Source organism: Orycteropus afer, unplaced genomic scaffold (assembly GCF_000298275.1).
Source record: "Orycteropus afer afer isolate SDZICR_OR568_19922 unplaced genomic scaffold, OryAfe1.0 scaffold00032, whole genome shotgun sequence".
Classification (NCBI taxonomy): Eukaryota; Metazoa; Chordata; class Mammalia; order Tubulidentata; family Orycteropodidae; genus Orycteropus; species Orycteropus afer.
The window spans coordinates 1,747,223-1,764,798 of NW_006921619.1; positions in this window are offsets into that span (position 1 = coordinate 1,747,223).

Below are 17,576 nucleotides of genomic sequence, written 5' to 3' on the forward strand. Positions count from 1 at the left end.
TTTGACCACACTTTATTTCTTCTGTTACCCAGTAATTTTTGAGCAGGGTGTTATTAAGTTTCCATATTTTCCATATTTGATTTTTTTTCTCTGCTTTTCCTATTATTGATTTCTAACTATAGAGTGTTGTGATCCAAGAAGATGCTTGGTAGTATTTTGATGTTTTAAAATTTATTGAGGCTTGTTTTGAGGCCTAACATGAGGTCTCTTCTGGAGAATGTACATGTACAGCAGAAAATAATGTGTAATACATTTTTTGTTGGGAGTGTTCTGTATATGTCTGTGAGGTCCAGTTGGTTGATTGTGTTGTTGAGATATTCTGTATCTTTGTTGAGTTTCTTTCTAGTTACTCTCTCCTTCATTGAAAGTAGTGTGTTAAAGTCTCCTACTACTACTGTGGAATTGTCTGTGTCTACTTTCAATTCAGTTAATGTGTGCTTATGTATTTTGGAGCTCTTTCATTGGGTGCATAGGTATTTGTTATGGTTATGTCCTCTTGTCCAATTGACTCTTTTATCATTATAAAATGCTTTTCCTTGTCCTTTATGTTGGTTTTTTTTTTTGTCTGGAATTCTGTTTTATCAGAAATTAATATTGTCAGTCTTTCCTTTTTTGTTGTTGTTGGTATTAGCTGGACATATCTTTTTTCCATCCCTTCATTTTTATTTATTTTTATCTTTGTGTGTAACATGAGTCTCTTGTAAGCAGCATATTGATGGGTCTTGTGTTCTTATCCATTCTGCCACTCCCTTTCTCTTGACTAGTGCACTTAATCCATTCATGTTCAGTGTAATTAATGATAGGTATGAATTTATTCTTTTTGTGTTTTTTTTTTTTTATTGTGGTATTGATGGTTTCTTTGTTCCAAATATTTTTCTATCCTAAGTTTGTTATTAAGTATTCTTTTCCTTTTCTTCATTGTTGTTGATTTTGTGTTTAGTAACTCCTTGTGATTTTTTTTCTTTCTTATTTTGATTTGAAGGTTTATTAATTTTCTTTGTGGTTACCCTGTAGTAAATTTTTATCTTCCTAAGTTTGGAACAGTGTTCTATATTGATAATGTCCTGACTTCCTCTCCATTTGGAAGTTCTATAATTATACCATTTAGTCTCTTTTTTTGCTTTTTAGTTCTTGTCATTTAGATTAAACTTCTGGTTCTCTATTACCCATTTTGTAAGCTTATTTTAGTTCTGATAATTCTTTTTCTGGTTCCCCACCCCCCCTGCCCCTGCCTGGGAGATGTTGTCATGTGTCTTAACCTTAGGTTATTGTTTTCTGTTGTTGGTTTTCTATCTGAAGGACTCTCTTTACCATTTCTTGTACGGTTGGCCTGGTTTTTTATAAATTCCCTTAATTTCTGTTTGGGAATGCCTTAATTTCACTAGTGTATTTGAAGGACAGTTTTGCTGAATGTAATTCTTGATCAATAACTTTTTCTGTTAAGGTTTTGTATATATCATCCCATCACATTCTTGCCTGTGTGGTGTCTGCTGAGAAATCAGAGCTTAGTCTACTTGGTTGTCCTTTACGAGTAACATTTTGTTTTTCCTGAGCTGTTATCAAAATTCTTTGTTTGTCTTTGATTTTGGAAACTTGATTATGATATGTCTTGGTGACTTTCTCTTGGAGTCTGTCCTGCATGGGGTTTGTTGAGTTTCTTGGATGGATATCTTTCTGTCTTTTATAGTATTAGGGAAATTTTCTGCTAGCAAGTCTTCAAAACTTTTTCTCCCCCCTTTTCTTACCCTAAGTATGACTGGAATTCCTGAGTATTTCTCTTAGTATAATCTCATATAACTCTTCATTCTTTTTCTGATTTTTCCTCATGTTAGTTGGTGTCAAAGGATTTGTCTTCAAGCTGGGTAATACATTCTCCAGCCAATTTGTTATTTATTTATTTTATTATGCTTTAGGTGCAAGTTTACAGAACAGAGTTTATTTTACATTCAACATTACATGTACATTTAGTTTCACTCTCCCATTTACCATCCCCAATCCTAATCAGTCTCCTCCCCTCCCTGCCTGGTAACCTGCCTCCCCCTGCACCCCTCATAGTTATATGCTCCTGTGTGTCCTGCGTTTCCTCCTTGTGAATATTGCCCCTATGGTGTCCTGTGGTCAATTGCTCCAAGGGATTCATTTCCATAGAGTATGTGAGTGTGTCACCCTGGGTTGAGTGATCTACATGTACATCTTGTTAACTATTGGGCTGAGAGCCAGCCCCTGGGAGTGAGTTTTATTTCTGGCCTAGAATGTATCCCAGGGCCATAGTATTGGGGGTCTCACTAGACTCCATCCAACCAATAATTCTGGTCATTATTGAGTTTTTGGATTTTGTTCCACATTTTTCCTCCCACTCTATCCAGGATCTCCAGATTTGATCCTTTCCTGAGTAGTTGGCATTGGTAGCCAGGCACCATCTAGTTCTTCTGGTCTTGAGGGACATTATGTCCTAGGGCTGATTGCTTCCAAATGCCCTGGTTTTTTTTTTTTTTTTTGCACTCTTCTTTGCTTCTAATGATAGGAGACCATTAGCTGCATCTTAGATGTCTGCTTGAAAGCTTTTAAGACTCCAGTTGCTATTCACCAATATAGTATGAGGATCAAGGCTTTTATGCATTTTGTGCCAATTGAGTCTGGTGTCCCCCAGTACTATTTTCCTAAGTCAGTAGACCTGTTGAATCTCTCTCCCAGTGTCTGGCTGTCTGTGAGGGATTACTCTATGTCTGTCTTCTGTTGTTTCTGTAAGGATTGTGGGTATTTTGTGTCACTGGTATTTGTGCAAGATTAGCCTCCGCTGAATCTATCCTTGGTCTAGAGTATATTCCTGTTCACTGACCCCCATCTGATATTCTCAGATGTTTATGTGTTTATCTGTACCCTGGTGTTTGGTGTTAATGGTAATGCAGTACTCTGGATATATTGGTTGGTATTAGCATCTGTCATCTATCTCTTATGTGCACAATTTGGTGTCTTTCCTTTCCCTAACATTATCATTGTGGTCACAGACTCTTTCTATACCATCCCTCCCCTTACTCACTTCAGCATATGACCCTCAACTAGACTGAAATTAATCCCTCCCCTTCCCTCCCCACCCTGGTAATCTACAAAGTGAGTCTCTTTCTTAAGCAAACCCTTCTTTGTCTTTTTACAGTAATGGACTCATACAGTATTTGTCCTTCTGCAATTGACTTATTTCACTAAGCATAATGTCCCCCAGGCTTATCCACATTGTGACATGATTCACGTCTCCTTAATTGTTCTTTAATGTAGCATAGTATTCCATTGAGTGAAGATGCCATAATTTGGTTATTCATTCATCCATCAATGGGCATTTAGGTTGTTTCCATCTCTTTGCTGTATTGTGCTGCGATGAACAAGACAGGTTCTTCCATTTTGTTAGAGTCCTTGTTGTCTCTAATAGTAGTGTTTTACAGTTTCCTTTGTATAAGTCTTTTGTAAGGTTTATTCCTAGATATTTTACCTTTTTAGTGATTATTGTAAATGGTATTGTTTCCTTTATTTCTTTATCAGAGGACTCTTTGTTGGTGTACAGGAATCCAACTGATTTTTGTATGTTGACCTTGTGTCCTGCCACTTTGCTGAACCTCTCTATTAGTTCCAGTAGTTTGTTTTTTTTTTTTTTTTTTTTTTTTTTTGTTGAGTGTCGGGTTTTGTATATATAGGATCATATCTTCTGCAAATAGAGATTTTTTTTTTTGTCAATTTGGATACCTGTTATTTCTCTTTCTTGCCTTATTGCCCTGGCTAGCACTTCCAATACAATGTTAAATAGGAGTGGTAATAGAGGGCATCCCTGTCTGGTTCCCAGTCATAAGGGGAATGCTTTGAATCTTTCTCCATTAATAATAATGTTGGCCATTGGCTTTGCATATATGCTCTTTATTGTGTTGAGGAATTTCCCTTCTATTGCTTTTTTTGCTGAGAATTCTGAATAGGAACAGCTGTTGGATCTTATCAAATGCCTTTTCTGCATCGATTGATACAATCATATGGTTCTTTTCTTTTGTTTTGTTTATGTGGTGGATTACATTGATTGTTTTTCTGGTGTTGAACCACCCTTGCATACCTTGTATGAATCCCACTTGGTCTGGATGTATTACTTTTTTTCATATGTTGTTGGAGTCCCATTGGCTAGAATTTTGTTGAAGATTTTTGCATTTATGTTCATGAGAGATACTGGTCTGTAGTTTTCCTTTTCAGTGGTATCTTTCCCTGGTTTTGGTATTAGTGTTATGCTTGCTTCATAAAATGAGTTTGGGAGTATTCCATCTTTTTCTGTGTTGTGGAATACCTTGACCAGTATAGGTGTCAACTCTTCCCTGGATATTTGGTAAAATTCTCCAGTGAAGCCATCAGGGCCAGGACTTTTTCTTGTAGGAAGTTTTTTTTTTTTTTTTTTTAATGACCTGTTCAATTTGTTTTTTTGTTACAGGTCTGTTCAAATATTCTGTCTCTGAGTGGGATAGTTTTAGTAGGTCTTGTAATTCTAGAAACTTATCCATCTCTTGTAGGTTCTCATATCTGTTGGAGTACAGTTTTTCATAATATTCTGTGAGTAGCTTTTTTATTTCAGTTGGTTCTGTTGTGATGACACCCTTTTAATTTATTATTCTTGTAACTAACATCTTCTCTTTCTTTTCTTTTGTTAGATTTGCCAGTGGTTTGTCGATTTTATTAATCTTTTTGAAGAACCAGCTTTTTGGTTTGTTGATTTTCTCTATTGTTTTTTGTTTTGTTTTGTTTTCTGTTTCATTTATTTCTGGTTATGTAGCAGTTAATGCTAAGCATTCATTCCACAAAAGTGTATTGAACATGTTCTCATGGATTCTCAGCGCTCTGGTAGTATAGTGCCTAAGGCACTTGACTGCTAACCGTAAGGCTGGTGGTTCAAACCCACCAGCCACTCCTTGGAAGGAAAGTTGAGCAATCAGCTTCTATAGTGCTAACTCCTCAGGAACCTAAGGAGGAGTGCTATGAGTTGGGTCTGTCTCAATGGCACATAAGAACAACAACTCTTTAGTAACTCAAATAATCTCCTGAGGAGGCAGTTGTAAATGGGATAACACAGTTCTGAAGTGCTGCTCTGTGCATGGGGAGGGAAAGGTTATTTCTGCTTGTGAGAAGGCATAAACAGCTTGTTAACAAGAAGTGGGTCTTGACAAAATTGTGAAGTTGAGAACATGTGTCTGGGATTCTTCCTGAATCCAAAGTCTTTGTGCCTCTTGTTGGTGCCTCTTTTTCACTTGTCAGAGCATCCCTGGGTCCCCTTCTCTTGTTCTTAAGAAACAATTTTAATCATTTGTCATTTTTAGCATACTAATATTATATGTGAGATAGTATGTGTATATCATATATATAATACATATTTTATGATATATGTAGATAAACATTTTCTACAAACAAGCATTACATTATACTCACAAGATGTTTAGAAACCTGTATCATCAAAATAGGAACTCCAATACAGTCAATATTCAATCATATGTAAGACATCCAAGGCATAACATAAGGAAATAAAATAGTTAATTGGTTATCTGTGGTTAATTTTTAGAAAACTGTGGCTGGAATAGGGAAAGAAATGAAATGAATAACCTAAATTTAATATAAAAAGAGACCTCAGTTTACAGTATGAATAATATTAATATTAAACTTTGAAGACTGAAGTATGTTCTCTCAAAATAAGCTCTTTCTATTTCTGTAAATGACTGTAATACATTACATTGACTTCAGGAAAGATTAACAGTACCATGGAGTGACCTGGAACAAGAATTGCAGCTGAATGAGCTTTTCAGGCCCCAGAAATGTGAGTACAATAATAATTGTCATTTATGAGTACATACTATGGACCATAACAAATTATGGATAACATTTTGAATAGTAGGAGTTCCAGAACACCTAATTGTGCTCATGAGGGACCTGTACATAGACCAAGAGGCGGTCATTTGAAGAGAACAAGGAGTTACTACATGGTTTAGAATCAGGAAAAATGTGTGTCAGGCTTGTATCTTTTCACCAGACTTATTCAATCTGTATGCTGAGCAAATAATTTGAGAAGTTGGACTACATGAAGAATATAGCATCAAGTTTGGAGGACTCATCAATAAGCTGCAATAACCAGGTGAAGGAAACTTGTAGCACTTACTGATAAAGATCAAAGACTGCAGTGTTCAGTATGGATTACCCTTCAACATAAAGGAAACAAAAATGTTCACAACTGGACCAGTAAGAAGCATCATGATAAACACAGAAAAGATTGAAGTTGTCAGGGGTTTCATTTTATTTGGATCCATAATCAATGCCCTTGGGAGCTGCAGTCAAGAAATGAAATGACATAATACATTTGGCAAATCTGCTGTAAAAGTTAAAGTATCAAAGAGAGAGAAAAGATGGTATTTTGACCTAAGGCATCTGACCTAAGCCATGGTATTTTTAGTTACCTCATATGCATGTGAGAGCTGGACAATGAGTAAGGAAGACCACTGAAGAATTGATGCATTTGAACTGTGGTGTTGGTGCAGAATACTGAATGTACAAAGGACTGTTAAAAGAACAAACAAATCTGTCTTGGAAGAATAGCTGAAATGCTCCTTAGAAGTGTACTTTGGTCATGCTGTCAGAAGGGACCAGTTCCTGGAGAAGGATACCATGCTTGGTAAATGAGAGGGCCAGAGAAAAAGAGGGAGACCCTCAAAGAGATGGATCGATACAGTGGCAATGATGGGCTCAAGCATGACAATTGTGAGGATGGCTCAGGACTGGGAAGTGTTTTGTTCTGTTGTACATAAGCTCACTATGGGTCAAAACTGATTCAGTGGCACCTAACAACAACAATACCATGTGCCAGCTACTTCATAGATAATACTTTATATAGTATTTCTTTTAACAATTACAACAACCTAGGAAGTAAATTTAGTTATCCCAAATTTATAGATGATGACACTGAGCTCAGAGAGGACAAGAAACTTGCCAGCATCACAGAACAGGGCTTTGAGTTCAGACTAGTCTATGCAAATCCCATGCTCTTTCTACCTCCACCTTTGAAGACCTAGTACTGTGATGAAATTTTTTATGTTGGTGTTGGCATCTTCTCAAAATGATAAAAGGACATGGAAGACTGCCAAAAGTTTATGATAAAGCTGTTGTTGTTAGCTGCTGTCATGTTGATTCTGACTCATGTGTCCTCAAGTATGCAGAATAGAACTGCTCCAGAGGGATTGCAGATTGCCAGGCCTTTCTTCTGAGCTACATCTGATGGGTTCAGATGGCCAGTCTTTGGGCTAGTCGTGAAGGGCTTACCCATGTGTACCACTCAGGGATTCCTATAAAAAACTAGATAGAGATATCCAAAGATTAGGGAAGAGCTCCAAGATATTCAGTCATCACTTTTTACTCAAGTCTACACTGTGAAACATGTGAAAATCCTGGAAGGTAGCCTTAAGGTTGAAATAGGTATAAAGCCAGGAAGGTGAGTAGATGTAGAAAGCAATGGGGAAGGAATAGCATGTCAACCCCTCTCAGGCTGGAGGAATAAGATGGGTTTGTTAGAAACACAAAATGAAACTACCTACCATCATGGGAAGTAGTACATGGGAATATCGGCCTAGCGCTTCCTATGTTTCATATTGCAGGTAGTCTCTGGTGTACTTCATATTTGACTTATGAAAACCATTTGCTTTTTTTTGTGCATCTTATCATTAGTAATATGTACTACATGCAACGTTAAAATATATCGGTAAGTATACATGTAATGTTTCCAACCTCCAAAGGCAAGTAAAGATTGGATTTATAAATACACTGATAACAAAAGGCAATAACAATGAAAAGTAAAAAGAAAAAAAAAATGAGGTATTTGGCTTATGTCAGAACCAATTTATAAAGGAATCATTGGAATGGAACCCCATTGTAAGTAGGGACTGCCTGTATTGTAACCTGTAAGAAAGGAAACTCTTACAAAGTCATGATTAAATGCCCCCTTGTTTTGACATGACTTTACCCAGGGTACCTAAAACCTAACAACCGTGTGTGTGTCTCATGGAAATTTAATCCTTTTTTCTCCCTGTCCAGAGTTTGCCTTCTCATTCTCCAGATCCTTCACCTCTGCTCACCATGGAATCACTCCACTTTTCTTGCTGAGACTCTCTTGTTCTTTTATCTTCAGATATTTCATTTACCCACTCCTACCCTTGAATCATCACTATTGCATCCTTTTGTTGTCATTTCACTCTGCCTTCTTGGGGAGATGCATCATCTCGGCAAATACCATCAATAAAAGTTTACTGTCTGCTCTTGCAACTTTTGATGTAATCTTGTGTAACCAAAACAAAAAAAAACCCAAACCCATTGATGTTGGGTCAATTCCAACTCATAGCGACCCCCATTGGGTTTCCAAGGTGGTAAATCTTTACAGAAGTAGATTGCCCCGTCTTCCTTCCTCAGAGTGGCTGGTGGGTTTGAACCACCAACTTTCTGGTTGGCAGTCACATGCCTTAGGCATTGTGCCACCAGAGCTAACAGTTTCTGGTTTATTTATTTATTTATTTTTCTTTAATCTAAGACCTTTTCCAGCTTCCTCTTACTGGCTTGAAATTGTACAGTTTGTATTCTTACTTTCTTGTTCCCCTCTCTTCTGAAGTCTCAGGTGCTCACTTACAACATAATTGTCCACGTTCTTCAGGACAGTGTCACTTTGCCCTTCCCTCCCCTGTTTTCCTTTATTCCCTGCAGTGTAGTAAGTGTGGCTTTTCTACCCATAAGTCTTTGTAAACTCCAAGGTGGGATTTTCTATGAGCAACTGAGGAGCTCCTGATTGCTGAAGTTGTCCACCTGGAGTATTTCTGTCGGGAGTGGCACAAAACAATGTTCTGAGAGGTACCCACTCTCTCTCATGTGCTTAGAGTTCTGATGCTATGATTGGCTAGTTTGACCACCCTGCTGGGCTCAAAAGGAGGCCTCCTAGAGGCAGAACTCTCTGTGTCTGCTGGTTGAGGAAGACGTGCTGCTGAAAGAGACACATGCTACTGGGAAAGAGACTGAGAGAGACTGTTGGCTGAGGGACGGTGGGCTGGGAGAGAGACTGAGCATTTTTCCTGAACTTGAATTGTAGCCTGTGGTGCTTCCCTAATAAACCCCATAATCTGTGAGCTCTGTGTGGCCACTGCAGCGAATTATTGAACCCAGGAGAGAGGTGGTGGGTATGTTGGGAGGAACGCTTGGTGAAAGGGCTGGAGGGAGGCAGCATGTCTGGCCTTGCAGTAATAGGCCTTGGGTTACTGCTGGTAATCCTGTTTTGTAGGATTAGAGGAGGTCAGAACGTGTGGCTTCCTTTCCATTTTAGCATTCCCTCATGCTGTCTCCTTTTCTTTCTCTTGTTTCTTTTCTAACTTTCCTCTTGTTGGAGTCTTTTTTTTTTTTTTTTTTTTTGAGTCTTTATATCTTTCTTTTTCTCTCTTCTACAACTCTGGGCTGAATAAACCTCTCTCCACAGTATTTGCCCCCATAACTTTCCTCTGAAATTCTCCTTTTTCTTGTAAACTTAGCTCTCTCTTATTAAATTGCCCCCAAATCTATTACCTTTTCCTTCATTCTTCGACTAAAACCCTTCCCTCAGTCTATTCCAAACCCATCAGATTTTTGATTCACTGCCTCACCTCTGACTTTCTTCCTGACCTCCTAACCGCTTTCTGTCTGTCCCCTCCACTGACATTGTACTTACCAAAGAAGTTCTAATGACTTCCTCCTGGATAAATTGGATGTTCTTTCATCTGTGATCTTCATCTTTCCTGACAATAACTCTCTCCATGGCCCGGTGGATCATCTTTGAAATATGTTTGAAGCAAGCTGGGCTGCTTCTTTTTTTTTTTTTTTTACTAGCAAAGTATCTCTTAGAGTGTACATTATTTTATTTATTTTTTCTTAGGAAGTTCAGATATAACTTGCTATTTGCATTCTCAATAGCGATCTTTAAAATTTTTCAATATTTCAGTTGGTTCTGAATAGTCAATTAATGGTTTTTGGGCAGGGTCCTCATCTCTGAAGGACAAACTTCTGGATCAATGTCAAACTCTCCCCAGTTCCCATCATCTGTGCTAAAATCCCCTAAATATAATTTGCAAGTTATCACTAGTCAGACTTCAGAAATAACTTCCTTACTCATATTGGTTCTTGTTAATTAACTTCAAACCTTCCAAAATTCAGGTTCAGTTCAAAATTAGAATTTTAAATGTTTCTGAATTAAACTTAAAAGAGTGAAAGTTCCCTTCCAAAATTTCCATTAATGATGAAAACTGCATAAGCCTTTGTCTGACACCAGAGGTGCATTTCATACTTCTGTGATGATTTTTCTTCTTGACAAATTTTAATCATCACTATAAACAATAAGAATAAAGAATTCCAGTGATAAGAAAAAAAAAGTGGTTTCAAAAATACAAAGATTGTGATTTTGTAACAAAAACCTTGGCATTCTAAGTTCAGCTTGCCACTGACTATTTTTTCCTGTGTTAAATGCTGAGAAGTGTAGCCTTAGTCTTTTCTAGATTCCTTCATGTAGGTTTATGCCACTGCCTATTAACATTATTTAAATATAGCTTTCTTAACTCCTGAGAACATTGCTGAAAATAGTGTTTTGATTAGTAAAATGGAGAAGACAAAGAATTTAAAGATGGGCAAGATATGCACTGACTGACATATGTCATTTTAATAACATAATTACTTGATAAGCACTTACATGATTTAGTTACTGATCTTCAACCTTTCAGAGGTGGAGAATGAATTGGTGATGCATTGCTCCTAGTTACTGCCAAAAATTTAGAGCAACACAGTATTTGCAGGCATTTTAGGAGGCATATTCCTGAGTTGTATCATTAAGTAGACCATCATATAAAATAGGACAGTTTAGTGAAAACATTTCATAGCAGAACCAGATTGGTTTCTGAATTGGTGTTCTGCATTTCTTCTGGCTTGATACATTTTAGAGTAAGGGAGAGAATATTATACAATCAATTTTTCTAATTTCTGGGTAAATGGGAAAAATTCAGACATGTGCTCTATTCAGCATTCCATCAGAATTATGCAACCAACAGCATTCTTCACAATATCAAGCCCAGACACTGTCTCTGCCTTGGACTTAGACTCATCCCAAAGAAGAATGCTTTCCATGGACATGAAGCAAAAACACTGATGACACGTTGTCCAAAACTAAACCAAACTCACTGCCATCAAGTTGAATCTGACTCACAGCAACCCCTAGTTGGGTTTCTGAGGCAGTATCTCTTCGGAAGTAGATTGCCCAGTCTTCCTTCTGAGGAGTGGCTGGTGGGTTTGAACCACCAGCCTTTTGGATAGTAGTCAGATGACTTATGCACTATGTCACAGAGCTCCCGATGGCACTTTGTAGGAGTAAATATATTAGTCAACTTGCAGCAGATACTGTGCTTAGGGCAAACCACTGTTCATGACTCTATCCAGCTTCACTTACAAAGGTGATGTCAGGTTAAAATGATCATTATAAACAAGCTCCAGGTGGTAAATGTCAGCCTCTATTTAATCATTAGCATATTTAATAAGAGTATATTTGATATAGATACTCTTTCATTTTTTGGGAATGAAATAGTGAATAAAAAATTGTCCTTATGAACCATCAATGTAGGAGATCAAAAGGGTAGAATTTGTCCAGGGATAAGGCTCAGAAGGCGGGAATGGATAGAAAAAAAGGACAAAAGAAATGGCAAGCACAGGGAGGAAGTGGGAAGAGTGCTGTTACATTGTGGAGATTCAGACAATGTCAAAAAAACAAAATGTGTATGAATTGTTGAATGGAAAACCAATTAGCTCTGTAAAATTTCACCCAATACATAGATTAACAAAAAAAAAAGAAGAAAGAATTTAGCCCTTGTGATAGCTGGAGCTGTGTGTCAACTTGGCTGGACCCCAGTTCTGTGTGGTTGTTCCCATGATGGGATCGGATGACTGTGTTCTGAGTGGCCAATCTGTTCAAGGGGAGTTTCCCTAGGGGTGTGGCCTGCTTCCAGGATATCCAGGGACATCCTGGGAAGAGAGACATTCTTCTGTGGATCGAGATTCTGTTGTGCTGCCTACAACTGTCCGTGAGTGAGCAGTCCAACATTCGGCCTGGAGATCTTGGATTCGTCATTCGTTGGCGTCAACAGCCAGTGTACTGCCTGCCAGTCTTAAGCTTCTCGGCCCCTGTGGTTGCGGAAGCTAGGAAAAGCCTCCAGCCTGGCATTTGCTCCAGGGACTTTGGACTTGCTGGCTTCTATACGTTTGTGAGCCATTTTCCTAAGATAAATTTCTCTCTCTCTTTATATATATATATATATATATATATATATAAGCTTTGCTGGTTTTTGTTTCTCTGGAGAACCCAGTCTAACACAGCCCTTATCTGTTGGGAATGGCAGACAATTAAAATTACAGGTAATTGCTGGTGATTATGGACAATTTCAATATAATAGAGTAAGTACTATACTAGTGATAAGCCCATGGTGCAATAGGAATGTACAGAAAGGACATAGCCCAATCTGGAGGTGCTTGGAGATGGTTCACGGGAGGCTTCCAGGTAGACGTTATGTCCAAGTTCATATTTCGATAATAAACAGTGTTGGGCAGGTGAAGAGGTGACAAGTGTGGGGTAAATAATTATTTGATCTTTGTTTTTGTCTTTGGTACCTGGAAGGTAACTTCTAAACCTTTGGAATTTCCTAATTGGGCCAGTTTTATTCTCTCGACCACACTGACAGGTTATGCTAATAACTCTTGAGTGGGAACTGGCCGTGTCAAAAAGACTTATCATGTGATGGCAGCTGGACCTGGGAAGAGGGCCTGGAGATTGAGTTCACCATATGGGCAGTGATTCAATCAATCATGCCTACATAATGCAGCTCCAATAAAAATTCTGGACATTGAAGTTCCACTGAGTTTCTTGGTTGGTGAAAGACGTCGAAGCATGGGAAAGTGATGCATCTTTGGCACTGGGATGCTGTGTGTTTGAGACCTTCCCAGACCTTGCCCTATGTGTATTTTCTTTATGCTGGTCTTGGTTTGTGTAATTTATAATAAAACTATAATCATAAACATAGTACTTTTCCTAACTTCTGATACCAAGAGGTGTTTTTGTGTGTCTTCTCTGACATCAATTCTGAATATCCTCTCTCACACCAACTGAAAAGTAAGTCTTCTTCTTCTGACCCTAACATTCCTCCAGATTGTGCCCTTTAACTTGTGAGATCTGACCTAGCTCCAGGTGGTTAGGGACACAAGAACTGCATTTGCAGTTGGTGTTAGAGAGGACGTCTAGAGTTGGTGTTACAAAAGAGAAAGTCACACAGACACCTTAGCAGGACAAGGAGAATATTCCAGGAAGTTGGAACAGTATGTACAAAGTCCCAGAGGTGAGAAAGTGTGACTCGTTGAAGGAATGTTGTACAGTGAGAGGAGAAGAGTGGGGGAGAAATGAAGATGGAGAGAAAAGCAAAGCCCAAAACATGATCAGCTTGTATGTCCTGCCAAAGAATGTGGTGTTTATTCTCAGGGCATTATGAAGCTATGAAAGTGTTTTGAACAGGGGAATGACATCGTCATATTTCTGTTTTAGGAACACCATGTTAATTTTACTGATGTGAGACAACATAGGAAACAGGGAGGTGGTAAGGAGACCCTTACAGTTATGTAGGTAAGGAATGATGGTGCCTGAGATGGAGAAAGTGTCAGTGGTGATGGGGTCAGTGGATAGATTTGGGAGAGATGGAGGAGGTAGAATTGATAGAATGTGGTAAGTGGGTATTGGGAATAAGAAGGAGAGACCATCAAAGGACTCCTGGGTCTCTGTTCTGAGTCATTTGATAGAAACTGGCCCCATTTTGTGAGTGAGAACAGGGAAGGAGTGATATGTTTAAGGGTGGAGTTAAGTTTAACTTTGGATACACTGACTTAGAATGAGTATATAAAGGGTGTAGGTGATTCTATTCCTGCTTTGGGGATTATTAGAGGAAGTTTCTTATGAGCCAACTATAGAAATAGTATTAAGATGTCTTCTCAGCATCAGTTCTTATATTTCAGAAAAAAATTCCCTAAGTAAGGCTGGTTGCTAGGAGTTGAAGCTTGGGCTTGGTTTTAGCTCCTCTTTCAAGGGTGGAAATGAGAGGGTGGGTAAATGAGCAGGCTCAGCTAGCAATAGAATTTTGGCTGGGGCCATCTGATCCATGTCCTTGAGAGAATAGGTAGGCTAGGTCCTGAGGGCCACAGGCAGGGAAAGGAATTATCTATTCTTGGAGTAGTATGTAGAAATGTAATCAAGGAGAAAATTGAAGTCAGAGATTGCAGAGAAGGAGGGAGAAAGGAGGGCCAGAGGTAAAGCAGTTAGATAGCCCTGTTAGCTATAGAATGCCATGATGTATTGTTGTCCCTGTTTAAGCCTATAAATCATGGTTTTAGATACATTTTGATGCATGGGTCTGTCTAACACCTATCTTAGGACAGTAAGAAATCCAGGCAATTTCCCATGCAGGGGACAGAAATGCACACAGTCTACCTTTCAGTTTTCCTAGGCAGTTGTGAGATAAGGATGCCTCTTGTTTGAATTTCCAGAGAAATGTTAGCTCTGCGTTTCTTGAGAAAAGCTGAACCTGCAACAAGAAGGACAGATTGGTGGAATCCCCTCCAAGAAACTTAAGAGGCATCATTGTGTGTGTGACATATATAAGGCTGTGGGGAGTATCAGTTCTCCCCCTGTCTCTGGTATTGGTTAGTAGAGATCATTCCTTTTCCTAAGGACTACTCTAAACCAGTGCCCAACCACCTAGTTGCCTCAGCAGACTGGCTTGTGGCATTCCCTCCAAAGGGTTCCGAAGGATGGTGATTCTTCATAACATAGTCTTGATCACATTTAGGCAGCAATCCAGACAGAATTATAATGAGCTTTCTTTCCTTTCTAAGAACCTGTTGCTTTGGCTTTTCTGGGAATCTACTTGGGAGGCAATTCTGAATTTTGTATTAACAGATGACTGTGGTCTCTTGTCCTAGAAATTTGGGAGCTTTGTCAGAAGGTGGGGTGGTTAGTGGTAGTAGAGATGGCCTAGATATATTCAGATGTTGTTAATGCACATTTAAGAGGCCAAATAGAGTTTTGGTTCATATTATTATTTTTTTCAAAAATACACATAGGCAAGATGGCTATGTTTGCTCTGAAGAAGTTCCAAAGGGAAAAAAATCCCATCCAACCATTATTCATCCACTTCAGTGTCCAACAACTTTAAAATATCTCAGATGCTTTTTGTTATACAGACAGGGAGCCATGTTTAAGCAGAAAATTAATTAGAATTACAAGGCAATATAACTCATAGAGTGTATTAGTTTTCAGACTGTTTTGGGAGATGGAAATGGAGGTCTGGGCAGGTAGAGTTGCAGGCCTCTCTCTTCATCACCATCACCCAAAGTATGTCCACTTTCATTTGGATCCTCTCAGGTGAGATTCCCTTTATACTGTGCATTTATTGGCTAAGAGAGACAGAAAGAGAGAGGGAGAGAGGGAAGGAGGAAGAGAGGGAGAGAAAGAGAGACTAAAAAGCATTACCAAAAAAACCCCAAAAACCTCACTGCTGTTGAGTTGATTTGACTTATAGCGACCCCTCCTTGGGTTTCTGAGAAGAATAGATTGCCCAGTCTTCCTTCTGAGGAGTGGCTGGTGGGTTTGAACCACCAGCCTTCTGGTTAGCAGTCAAATGTCTTAGGAATTACACCACCAGAGCACCCTAAAAACATTGTTATAGTCTATATTCTTGTTTTGCAAATGAAGAAACTGGTACTTAGAATGGTAAAATTCCCTGCTTAATAATCTATAGACATTAAATCAAGGTAGAATTTTAGCCTCCTGCATCCAATCTGGTTCCTTCCTACTCATTTTGTTATCTCACAAAATCTCAGTATGGCTCCAGATATGACCAACAGCCAGATTGATGTTCATTGGCCAAAGAATACATTAGACAAGGGCATGATATAGTACTTCCATGTGAACATACTAGGTGTTATAAGAGAAAAGTGTCCTGATGTTAAACAAACTTGGGAAATGTGGAGCTAACCCAATTATATAGTTTTCTATACTATAGTCCTTCCTGGAGTTTTTAACATGCTAGTATTCATTTCAAGCTTTTGGCAAGGAGAAACAGCTTGTGCAGTTTCTCAAATGTATTTAACTATGGAATCTTTTTTCATGGAGCAATTTAAGAGGCCAGTTTTCCATGACATATACTTTGGGAAGCACTCTATTCAACTACAGAGTTATCATTGAAGATCTTGAATGATTGGTAAACTAAAAATATGTTGAATATAGAATGTGTTAAGCAAAATTGCTCTGTATCAATTGCATGTGTGATATTGCTGACTGACCAATGTGAAGTTGGAGAGGCACGTTTAAAAATTCCTTAATTCCAGAGGGACTTCCAGTAAGATGGAGGAATAGGCAGACAAGAGACACAGATCCTCTTCAACAAAGAAAAGAAAAACCAACTGACAGAGATACAGAAGATAATCCTGGAGCCCTGAGCTTTGAAAGGAACTATACAGAAGTAGATTAGGCACCAACTAATGGAAAAACCTGAGCAAAAACAGTGAGTACAGAGATGGGCAGAGCTGCAGACTGTCAGCTACTCTGACGGGACCAACAGCCTGAATATTTCCAAGTGAGTTGGGACCTGAGAATTGACCTAAAGATCAGCCCTGGTCACCAAGGCTGCAGGGATGACTGCGCTGGTGGCCTATCACTAGGAAGAGAAAGAGCAAGGAGAGAGACAACCTGAGCTGTTGACTTTCCGCTGTCTGGAGGGTGCAGCCATTTTGATTCTTTATACATGGCAGCCATTTTGGATATTTAAAGTGACTGAGGACACAGCCATTTTGAATCTCTACAAATGGCAACCATTTTCAAATTTAAAGTGATAGCATTTTCATTCAGATTCCAGGGATCTAAGAATAGGCTCTGTTTGCCAAGGCCAGCAGGGACATATGAGAGGCTGACAACAGGAAAGGAGACAGGTGGTGAGTATATAAGTGCTATCAACTAGCAAATAGAAGAGCACAGTATCCTGCTTACATAGATAACATACAAAAAAATCAAAGAAAACAAAAATCGTGGGCAAGTCACTCCAACATATAATGGCCAATTAAATATAAACATAAAAACATCACAATGCCTCAGAGACAACAGAGCATCACAGTCCACACAAAGAAGCAAGATAAAGCAGGAGAAACAAGGGACCAGAATGCAGACCCAAAACACATCCCTGAGGAAGATGCAGCATTGGAACATCCTGAAAAGAAATTCAAAAGAATTATATTTAGGTATCTTCAAAGGATTGAGACACAGATTAAGGAAAGCACAGAGAAAATCCTAGAACAATTTTGAAAGACAATGCAAGAACAAAATGACAAAAGAAATGAAAAATTAGAAATGATACAAAATGTACACACAGAAATACAGAAGATTAATACCAAATTTTCAGAAAGATAAGACATTGAGTAGGCAAAAAAGCAGACTTGATTCA